The sequence below is a fragment of the Harpia harpyja genome, chromosome 10, assembly GCF_026419915.1.
Source record: "Harpia harpyja isolate bHarHar1 chromosome 10, bHarHar1 primary haplotype, whole genome shotgun sequence".
Lineage (NCBI taxonomy): Eukaryota > Metazoa > Chordata > Aves > Accipitriformes > Accipitridae > Harpia > Harpia harpyja.
The window spans coordinates 13,040,059-13,051,898 of NC_068949.1; positions in this window are offsets into that span (position 1 = coordinate 13,040,059).

Sequence of the window (11,840 nt, forward strand, 5' to 3'; positions counted from 1 at the left end):
CCTGGAGATAGGAATTTAAGATCTGCTGTGACCTGTCTTTTTCTCATGCTTCCTAAAAATCATCCTGATTTTTCTCTGGCTCTTCAACACATGCTATCTACTTTTGCTTATTTTCTAACGAGGGAAAGAAGGAAGGTTAATAATGTGTAGTAATTTTGCAGTTCAACTGAGATTGGTACCTGACTTTCTTTGGAATATGCAGATTTGCTAATCTGCATCACCACATAAGGCAAGTTGTTTTGGATCACTTGTATGTGAATTTTTGCAGTTGTTATGATATGAAAAGGGTTGGATGGTTACTTTTTTTTTTTTTTTTTTTTAATAACTGCCCTCTAGGTGTTGTTCCCCTTTCTGTATACCTGCCTGCACTGGGTCAGTTGCACCATGCTTAGTTATCCCAACGTGGATTGATATCCTCAGGACCTTCTGAGCCTTCAGGTATCTCATGCCCCATAAAGTGGATCCAAAGCTGCAGAGGCCGTTGCGAGAGCACTGTAAGAGAGCCTTCCTCTACCCTCATAGCAAAGTGCGGAATAAGGTGAAAATGAGTGTGCAGGAAGCACAGGCTGAGTTGCTTTGCAGCTCTCGGCTCTGTAAACAAGCGTGCTGTTAGCCCACCAGGTTGGGTACTGTAAGGGTTGGACCCCCACCCGGGCTATCGGCAGCTTTCTGTCTCTGCAGAACCTGAAACAGCAGGAATTTGTATTTAAAAGGCCAGCTCAGCAGCCCTTTCCTGTGGGCTGTGCTCCGCAGCTCTCTGCCACAGCACAGTCTTGCCTGATTATCCTAAAATCTAAGAACAAACCAAAATGCTGTAATGGCCAAAGAAAGCACCTGGTGATAGGAAAATGGCACTGAACCCAATCTTATATGTAAAAGTGTGTCTAATACAGATGTGCGACTCTGATAAGCGACTGAAGGAGGATGTGCAGCCATCATGAGCAGAAGGAGCATAGATGGACCTGGCTGAAAGGGAAGAGTGGTATTTGAGGCTAATAAAGGGGCTGAGAGAAAATGGGACAGGTATTCAAATATCTCTTGACTAGCCCTTTCCTCTCTGCCTAGCTAGGACTACAAAAACATCTCTCTATTGGCTGTGAACAGCCCAAAGCTGAATAACAGTAATACAGTTTGCTTCTTTATGCAGCAGTGCTGGCACCAGAAACTATCAAAGCAAATTCCAGTTAGACTAGAGAAGTGAAAGCTGGATGAACTTCGGAGAGACTTACTTGCTGGAAAGCTCAGAGCAGACAGGAGAATAGAGGGCAGTGCCAGACGGAGAAGTGTAGAAGTACTTAGCAGTAGGGAGAGAGAGGGAAGGAGCCCTGTGGGAATTGCTGGGATGGTCGATTACCCCAAAAGACTGAGAGATCCTGGAAGTGGCAGTACAGCAGCCAGGACATCGTTTCTGAGATGTTAAAGGCTGCGTATGATGCTTGGCAATGAAGCACCCTTCTTTACCTGAAATAGGTTATAATTTATGTATCACTGTATACTTGAGCAAATGGGGGAAGAAAAGATTGGCAGTGAGTTTTGGGGTTACTCTCCTGCTGTTGCTTATCTTGTAGATCTAGATCTACCTCTTGAACTAATCTATCAATTATCTAGGCCCCAATGTAAGTAAAAAAATATAGCACAGCCTTGGCAGTAGAAAAATTGAAGTTCCTAAATATGATCAAATCCACAACTGCAGTGTTACATATGGGCAAAATCTTGATTTTCACAGAAACAGTAGCTAGAAATGAGTTTCTGTGGATAGGTGATTAAAATGATTAAGGCTTTTAAACTTAATACGCTCCTGTGTTGCTTTTGCTTGTCAAGACATATTTCTGTGTAAGTTTAAAATCATCTATTCACTTTTCCTGCACAGAGATTTTTGCAGCAGATTTAGTGAACTGTAACTGTCATAAGTTTTATTTAAATTTATTTTCCTGGGTTTTCTTTCCAAAACAAGTGTTAGCCATGACAACATACTAAGGTATTAAACCTGTTAAAACTTACTGCATTCCTGAAGCTATTAAGGAACTCTAGGATTAGTCTGGCTGTTGTCTTGAGTGTTTAATTAAGGACGATTTTAATGGTGTTAGTTCCTGAAGATAATTAAGGGTGTTCAAGTTAACTGTTTCATATTGTGAAAAGTCATTAAGTTTCTTTAAAAAAACTTCTGTGTAGACTAAAGCATCTCCTACTATTAAGTATGTGTATATTGACTCTGTGTAACTGAAATTAATATCTGAACTAAGAGGGGAACCTATCTTTTTAGCTGAAACGTCCCAAGAGCTTCCCAGAGATGCTCTGGGAATGCTGTGCCCTTTTTCCAGCAGTCTCCCTGATTTAAGGGATGACGTATTGCAAGAACAATTTGTGTGAGTCAAAATTGCACGATAAAGCTTTGACTTTTATTTTTTGGTATGTCTTAGGAATCCACCCAACTAAAATGATGGCCCTTTGCACTAAAATTCATGTTAACTATAATTTCAGCCCAAAGCTTACCTAGATTCTTGGGAAAACATGGTCTCTTGACAGCAGTAACCCTGCTAAGCTTGTCTGGAGCATAATGATTTTTTTTTTTTTTTCTGGAGAGAGATGTTACTAGGGAAATCTCCATGCATGTGCAAATGTGGTTAGAAATATCATTAATGTCCTGCCAGTTTTACCACCTATCTTGGCTCTGCCCATCTGCCTGATCTGTAAGAGAACAGCGAAACCAAACCCATTTTGGATTGAATACTATAGCACATTTTTAGCTCTGCCAGCGTGCACGCTGGAGACCAGCATGGAGACTGCTCGGGATAGGCTCTCATTTCAGAGTTAAACTGGTTCAGGCTTGTTCCTATCTTTGTGTGCAAAGGGTCTGAGGGGAGAGACGTATGGAAGGAAAACAGAAAGAAAAACATGAAGGAAGTAATTGGCTTCTGTGAACACCATGTCCCACATCTACTGAAAGCAAGAACCCCTGAAAGGTTTTTACACTTTGAACTTTTAACATTCAACACAGACCACTGTTTCCAGGGCAGGACTGTCAGGCAAGGAAAGAAAGACTTTGTTTCTGTTCTGGTGTTTAACAGCTTGACCACCCTCCATTTTACAGAATGTTGATTTGAATAATGAAACAAATCATTATGAGCGATACATGAAAACAGTTCGGATGCGCCAGGGGAATAACAAGGGTGAAGAGGGCACAATGTGAACAGAATACTTGCCTTTGCATTGCCTAATAACTGAGTGAGGGGGAAATCCAGGGGCTTTTCTAGAAATGGAAATGGACCAGATTTTGGTACTTTTGCTAGAGTTAAATAGCTTGTTTTTTCCAAATACTTTCATTTTACTCAGTCTTTACAGAACTCTGTTCTTTTAAAATATTTGGAATATTCTGATTCTGAAACTTTTTCTCAGTTTTAGGTTTCTGTTAAACCTAAGAATGTATCTCCATTTTCCTGGGTTACCTCTCTGAAAAAAAACTGTAAAAGTAAGCTAGCTTCTTTCCCAAAGAGTCCTAACATTTAATTGATCAGAGTCAGGATGCCTCATGATAGTAATAAAAATTGCTGAAGATTTGCTAAAGATTTACTAGGTCACGTCATTAAATGTTGAATAAACTATACACTGTTAGAACTGATTGTGACTGAGATAGTCTTTCAGGCTATAAAATTCACATCTTGAGTAGTTTATACTGGCACAAGCAGCCAAAATTGTAGCCTGGGGTTTTTTGTTTTTTTGGGTTTTTTTTTTTTTGTATGTGCAGTATAATGAAAATATATTTAAACCTCTTGCCTTCATTGTTCAGTTTGGGTGTTTTTGTTTTGTTTTGTTTTGTCTTGGGTTTTTTTGTTAACATGCTGCCAGGTTTATTTGCCTGCTACTTGCTTCTTTTGCAAATCTTGCTCTTTGGGCCATACTGCATATATTTTTATTCTCTTATAATTGCTGGGGCAGCTTTCCTTTACCACTGTAGAACTATATTTAAGAGTTTTTTCTTTAATGATACAAATGTTCTGTAATTTACAGATGATAATGAACATGCCAAGCTTAGCTGTCATGCTGTAGTAGTCTCATCAGCTGCTGACAGTACAACTTCCATATTCTCACTTGTTTTTCAGTTATTTTTGTATCTTCCAAATTCCTGGTTTTAAAACTGTTCTGAAAAGAAGAGTTTGTAATAGTTTGCTTTTTTTACAGCACTGCCACTTGCATTTATGAATTGCCACCTGAGCTTATTTAAAATGTATTAATGCAAGGAATCTTCTACGATGTAATTCAGCAAACTTCAATGAACCTTTGTTCAGTTCCCCAAAATACTTGGATTTGTTGAGGGCTGAGATTGGCACTTACCTAGATATTGTGGGTCAGCTGTTGTTCACACTGATGAAATAACTAAAGTGAGGTTATTTTGGACTTAGACAAGCAGAAATGAGAACTGAGTTTGGTTGCAAATTCCAAATGGATGAGTGGGCTTTGAAATTAGCTTTGATGTCTTCTACACCTTCCTGAAAATTTTACAGCAGTTTCTAAACTGAACGCTTCCTCCAAGCCTCAGATCTTAGAGTTCAATGAAAGGCACAGCAACATTATTCCCACAGGGGCAAAAGGAGCCAGAGCACTGTTCTCTCGGAATTTACGCCCTGATATTAAAGTTGCCCACATGATGCTCAGGCTTCACTTTCTTCCTCCACAACAAATCCCAAAAAATAGAGCTGACCATAAAAGTCTGACACTTGCTACAGCTTTCCCATCCAAGTTGGCCTAAGGCTGATGTGGGGGGAAGTCTCAGCAAAGAGCAAGGATTCAGCAAAGACTTTTTTGTTTGTTTTTCCCTCCCAAGTGCTCTGCTCAGAGGCAGGGTTCCTAGCTGTGCCTCTTCTCTTTCCAGAGCAGTTACATAATTACTGCAGGACTTCAAAGATAGGTTAACGGAAGCCATTAAGGATGTTTTCCATCTCTGGACTGGAGAAACTTAAGGTGGTTTGTCAGCCTACCCTAAAGCAGGCAACTGCCCTTTAAGGAAAATAATTATTTTCTGAAAATGCTGCTTTAATTCACTGTTGACCTATTCAAATTTAAAATTAATCTCTTTACCTGTTTTACTTCAATTCTTTTAACTAGTGTAAATCTGCTCTAAGATCATTTTCCTTAATCGTGGATTTATTAAATAATACTTAAAAAAAATATTTCTGCAACTTGAAGCAATAGCATTTTCTATGAAGACCCCAGCCCTGTATTTAAGATGCTGTCTAGTTGTGTACAAAGTCGGTGCCAATTGGCCTCTTGGGCAAATTATAGAGGCTTCTTTGAATGACTATATGCGGGGTGGGGAACAGCAATGGATTCTCCGAATGAATTTAGACTGGACCTGAACATGCTACAAAATTTCCAAGGTAGACCCATTTATGCCTACTAGAGTGTACTTCACTTCGGTGTTCTCCAGTGACATTGTCTGAATGCCATCTAAATCAATCACTTGGAGCTCTATTTATGTATTCATGCTGTATCTGGTTACTACCTCAAGAAAAATATTTGCCTTTGATATGCTGAGATTGTCATCTGTTTTGTCTGGAGCTGAAGTCATATACTTGGTCCGTGTTTACAAAGGCTATTTTACATAGTCTTTACAAAGACTAAAAGCTATCCACCAGAGGGGAACTGAGGATTTCTAGAGCATCTGACTGACACAGTATTGTACAGTCCGATTCCCACTGGAAAATCAGCAGGCGTGTGATGTGGTTGGTAACAGCGCATGTCATGTGCCCAACAGGCAGAAGCTGGAGATAGTTCTGTGTAACAAATGAGTCATTATTTTCTTAAAGGACATTCTTTAATGCATTTTTGCCACCTCATCATGCCCTCTGCTACAGCTCTGATTACTACAGCCATCACCCAGGAGTTTGTAGCGTCGGACTAGATGGGACATTCTGGTACTTGCTTTGTTCTAGTTCACTCTGCTTTTCAGCAGTACTAAGGATCCAGTTCTTTGCTATTTTCTGTCCATCCACTGCTGAAAGTAAAAATGTGTTTAACCAATTTGCATCGTATTCTTTAATAAAGGTTGTTATGCTAGCCTTTTAACGCATGAAGGTAATAAAAAATAGAACTTAGAAAAGATCTGATATTCCTGATTAAAAACAAAAAAGCAGAGGTAGCATAAATCAGTCTGCCTCCCTCTAGTTACGCAAGCACATTGTGCCCTATATACAATAGCTCAGAGAAAGGTGCGACATCTAGAAAGGGGAAAGATATTTTATGAAGATATTAATTATTTTCTGCAAAAGTGATTTGATTATTTATGTATTGTGATTTTTTTAATATGCTGGTATTTTCACTGACATCTGGTTCTCTAGTGTAACCATACATACTTGTATATACAAGATTTGCTCCTGTATGGAATGGCTCTGACTCTTGCCTTTCTTCTGTAAGGAATCTTCTTCCCATCTATAAAGAAAATTGAATCATTTTCCTAAAACAATGAGTGCATTCTGAGCTATCCTAGTATAATATGCACCATCTTAACTGGGTTTTAGCTTTACTGTGAGAGACACTTAACAAGATCAATGCTACATGGGAAGATGTGTTGAACAACAGAAAATTTGTATCAGTAAAAATAGCACTTGTGGTCTGTACTGGCATTGATCTTGGTAAATTTATGGCAAACCTAGAGGTTATGTGAGACCTATGCCATAGTAAAAATGTACTACTTTATATTCCCTGAAAGTGGATGCTCTAGAAAAATGGAACTGATAAATTTCTTTGCCTGGAGATGCAGCACTAATTTTATTTCCATTTCACTCTCTTAGCAGATGTGCTTCATGCTGCCAGCACTTACTTGTCATTTCATGTGCACTATTGTATTTTAGTTGAAGTATATGTGATTTTTAAAATAGAATCCCAGAATAGTTTGGCTTGGAAGGGACCTTAAAGATCATCTCGTTCCAACCCCCCTGCCATGGGCAGGGATACCTTCCACTAGACCAGGTTGCTCAAAGCCCCATCCAACTTGGCCTTGAACACTTCCAGGGAGGGGGCATCCACAACCTCTCGGGGCAACCTGTTCCAGTGCCTCACCACCCTTACAATGAAGAGCTTCTGCCTTGCATCTAATCTAAATCTACCCTCTTGCAGTTTAAAGCCATTACCCCTTGTCCGATCACTACATGCCCTTGTAAAAAAGTCCCTCTCTGGCTTTCCTGTAGGCCCCCTTTAGGTACTGGAAGGCTGCTATAAGGTCTCCTTAGAGCCTTCTCTTCTCCAGACTAAACAACCCCAACTCTCTCAGCCTGTCCTCATAGGAGAGGTGCTCCAGCCCTCTGATCATCTTCATGGCCCTCCTCTGGACTCGCTCCAACAGGTCCATGTCCTCCTTATGTTGGGGGCCCCAGAGCTGGATGCAGTACTCCAGGCGGGGTCTCATGAGGGCGGAGTAGAGCGGGAGAATCACCTCCCTCGACCTGCTGGTCACGCTGCTTTTGATGCAGCCCAGGATACAGTTGGCTTTCTGGGCTGCAAACGCACGTTGCTGGGTCATGTTGAGCTTCTCGTCAACCAACACCCCCAAGTCCTTCTCCTCAGGGCTGCTCTCAACCCACTCATTGCCCAGCCTGTATTTGTGCTTGGGATTGTCCTGACCCATGTGTGGGACCTTGCACTTGGCCTTGTTGCACTTCATGAGATTCGCATGGGCCCACCTCTCAAGCCTGTCAAGGTCCCTCTGGATGGCATCCCTTCCCTCCAGCGTGTTGACCATACCACACAGCTTGGTGTCATTGGCAAACTTGCTGAGGGTGCACTTGATCCCACTGTCCATGTTGCTGACAAAGATGTTAAACAGCACTGGTCGCAATATTGACCCCTGAGGAATGCCACTTGTCACTGGTCTCCACTCAGACATCAAGCCATTGACTGCAATTCTCTGAGTGTGACCATCCTGCCATTTCCTTATCCACTCAAATCCATGTCTCTCCAATTTAGAGACAAGGATGTCGCGCGGGACAGTGTCAAATGCTTTGCACAAGTCCAGCTAGATGATGTCTGTTGCTCTTCCCTTATCCACCAATGCTGTAACCCTGTCATAGAAGGCCCCCAAATTTGTCAGGCATGATTTGCCCTTAGTGTAGCCATGTTGGCTGTCACCAATCACCTCCTTATTTTCTGTGTGCCTTAGTATAGTTTCCAGGAGGATCTGTTCCATGATCTTACTGGGCACAGAGGTGAGACTGACTGGCCTGTAGTTCCCCAGGTCTTCCTTTCTTCCCTTTTTAAAAATGGGGGTTATGTTTCCCCTTTCCCAGTCAGTGGGAACTTCACCGCACTGCCATGACTTCTCAAACATGATGGATAGTGGCTTAGCCACTTCATCTGTCAGTTCCCTCAGGACCCATGGATGAATCTCATCAGGTCCCTTAAATAGCCTTAAATTATTGTGATTTTTCCTTAATGTTCTAATACATGAAATATCATTATTTAACAAACCCAAATAGTTCCTTTATCAGCTTAAAGAATGCAGATATATGTGGCAGATTCAGAAGATTACAATATGTAAAAATTGTCATAGTTCCCTAGTTTGTTACAACAAACTTTCGCTAAGCAAGTTTACTTCTGAAATCTTAAAAAAACATTCCTTGCAACTACATTAGTTGATTGTGTTGCATACAAAGAGTATTTAAGTAAGAAGCAAGATAAAATTACTTTACTTAGGTAACTTTTTCCTGTAATCGTTCCATGTCCTCATTACCTATATGGGTAGTGTGAGAACAAAAAAACCTTTTCAGTCATGTAAAAGTACAAAAAGAGATTATAGATTGTAATTTTTCAACCTAAATGACTGCTACATTTCTTTTGTTACAAGTTTTGCAGAAGGTTTGCATGTGATGTTTATTTTGCACATATATATAGATTTGAAGACTAACATAGAAAAGTGATTTACAGATCAGCATTTGGAAGTTAGACTGGTGATACAGTTCATCTGAACACTTACTTCAGGTCTTGCCCATGTTATGGGACCTCTTCAGAAGACGGTGGTGTGGACACATTGCATTGCATGTTGGCAGTGACAGACAGACTGGGTGGGAGAAGGCAGTTCTGCCACTAAATCTGCATCTCCCCAAACAGAATAGGTTAAGTTCCCTGTCAGCATAGCCATGATGACACCAGGGGGTTTTGCAGTACTTTATTGGCATCTCAGGGGAAATCTGTATTCTTTGCAGCTAAAGCAATCTTATTCCCTTTCACACAAATCTGAGGGAAGGTATAATGACCCTGCCTAATGTGGTCAGACAGCATTTGACAAGCCTCATTCTTTCTGCCTCTCACATGAAGGGTTAAATTATAACTACTGAAGTATTGCCTTTTAAGGCTGCTGAAGCCAAATGAGTGTCCTTTAGACTCTGTAAGTGTACAGATACTTAATACATCTGCTTAAATTAAACTCCAGTCAAACTACTGATTGCTTTCCTCAACTTTTTTCCCCTTAAATCATTAATGGACATTTTCCGCAAGCAAGTTAACAAAATGCCTAAGACGACAATGAACTTCAGACATATTAGCTTGGTGCTTTCATTCCAGAGTCTCTCCTCCTACGCAGACTGTTTAAAGACTGCAAATGCACAAGAGGATGCTTCCCAATCTGGACCACAGGTTACAGGACAGTAGTTAATCGAATATTTAGAATTGTTTTGAGATTTTCCTCCATTGCAGATTATGTACCTTCTTTTTAAAAAAACCCAAACCAAACAACAAAATGAAAACAAAACCCCAACCAACTAAATAAAAAACCCAAGCATCCCGCCCCCCCCCCCCCCCCGCCCTTTTACTCAGGGTGATAATTCGGTTTTGGTCAGTTCTGGGGTGTTCAGCACACCAGCTGTGATCTTTGCAGGGAAGGACCCCTTCCAGGATGGCTGTATGAATACCCTCTAAATTTCTTCTTTGTACCCTCAGGAGCTGCTGCTGCTGCTGCACTGTCTGCAGAGTAGAGAACATTTCTAGATCATCTGTATGCTGATACAGCTACTAGTGACCTAGAACTACACATCCTGCAACCGTGACTTACCAAAAATAAGGTAATTTAACTAGGTGCTGCTCTCATCCCTGGCCATGCTATCTGAGTACCTTTATCCTTTGGATTCTTAAAGCCCAGAGGCTGGGGGAGGGAGGGTTTTATAGTCATTATTCAATGTTTTACTTCATTTTCTATTTTAAAGTGAGGATTTAAGAACTCTTCTGGTGATGGGTGGGAGAAAAGTGTGGTTACAAAAGGTGCGACTATGACACCATTATAATCCACTTGCCTTTGAAGGCCCTGTAGGAAGGGTTTCTGAAGTGAATAAAGGAGAAGATTAATCAGTGATTTGAAATCTAAGCCAAATGGTAGTTAGTTGCCAAAGTACTGTAGGCCAAGTGAGCAGAAACCTAGAGCTGGAGGGGGCTGCGTTGCTTCTTATGAAACCAAGGACAAAGGAGACATGGAGGAGGGACTTTTTCCTCTAGCCTTTTGTTTCTGTGGCTTGTTCTCACAGGTCTGTCTCTTGCCAATATTACGGTATGCACTTGACTGGCATGTTCGTATGAAAAGTGGAGTTAATTAAAAGCGGAGGACTTGTCATCAGGAGGGTATCCAGAGAAGATAAAGAAAAGCAATTAGGATCAATATGTATTAATTTAAAGTGCATTTTTATTCTCAAGTTGGGTTTCTTCTTCAGGTCCAAAGCTGCCTGTGATCTAAAGTTGGTTTGCATCTGACTAGGACCACTTCCTCTGCATAAAGATCTAGTGTATTTCAATGTACACTGCAACCGATACGCCTTTACTCTTCTGAGTGTTCCTGTACGGATAAACCATTATGAACTCCAAGCTTCTTGTATGCAGTAGTCTAATGACTACTTGTGAATACACAAATATTCTTCTTCACTGTTTTTTCAGATGCTCATAACCAATTTTCCTAGAGTGAAATGTCCTGTGGTTAATTTTAGCCCAAAACACTGGTTTTTAAGCTTCTGTAGAATTCAAAAAGCAAAATATATCAAGCACTGTAATGGGAACTGGAGCCTTACATGCACTTGTATGCAAAAAAGTTTTATCATATTTATTAGTTTTGTATTGAAGTGTAGGAAACAGCACATCTCAAACGGTTGTTTCAGAATTGTGATTTTCCAGCCATCTCTTGTGTGGCTATGGAAAGCTTTCAGTTAACCTTTCGATTTCAGCCTGTGTCCTGGAGCCCAAGAAATGATCAAAGTAAACAGAGGCTGTTTACTATCTGGGCAGCTGTCTTCAGTCATTTGTTTCAGCAACCCAGTGCACTTGTGTTCCCAAAATGCTATGCTCTCCCAAAGAAATCTCTGCAAATGCCAAGCTAGCCTTGCCTTTCCTAATATCTAAAGCAGCATCTCTTGATGGAGTTTAAGGCCACTCACCTCTTTTAGTCATCTAATGTATATGCAGAACAATTCCTTCCTTCATTCCTTTTACTTTGCAGTAATTTCTTACAGTTCTTGAAGAATGTTACGATGTTTCCCCTCTGCCTTCTCTCTAGGTTAAATGCCATTTATTTCAGTTCTCTTCCCTGGACCAGTTTCTAGAGCTCTGATAGTTCCTGTCCTCTCTTTTTTTCTGCCCCCTCCCCACCCCCCCTTCAGTTGGCTGCCCTTTTTGACATGAGGTATCCAAAATTGACCCATATGCCAGCTGAGGCCTTGTCACTACAGAGATGTCTTAGAAGTGAGCCTTGAGTTTGTGTCATTCTTCTCTCAGTCCTTCGAAGAGCAAGTATTAGTTTTAATATTTACCTGAACACTGTAAGGTGGATCTAGGTACTTTAAAAGATACTTGAAGTTCAGGAACCTTTGTAAATA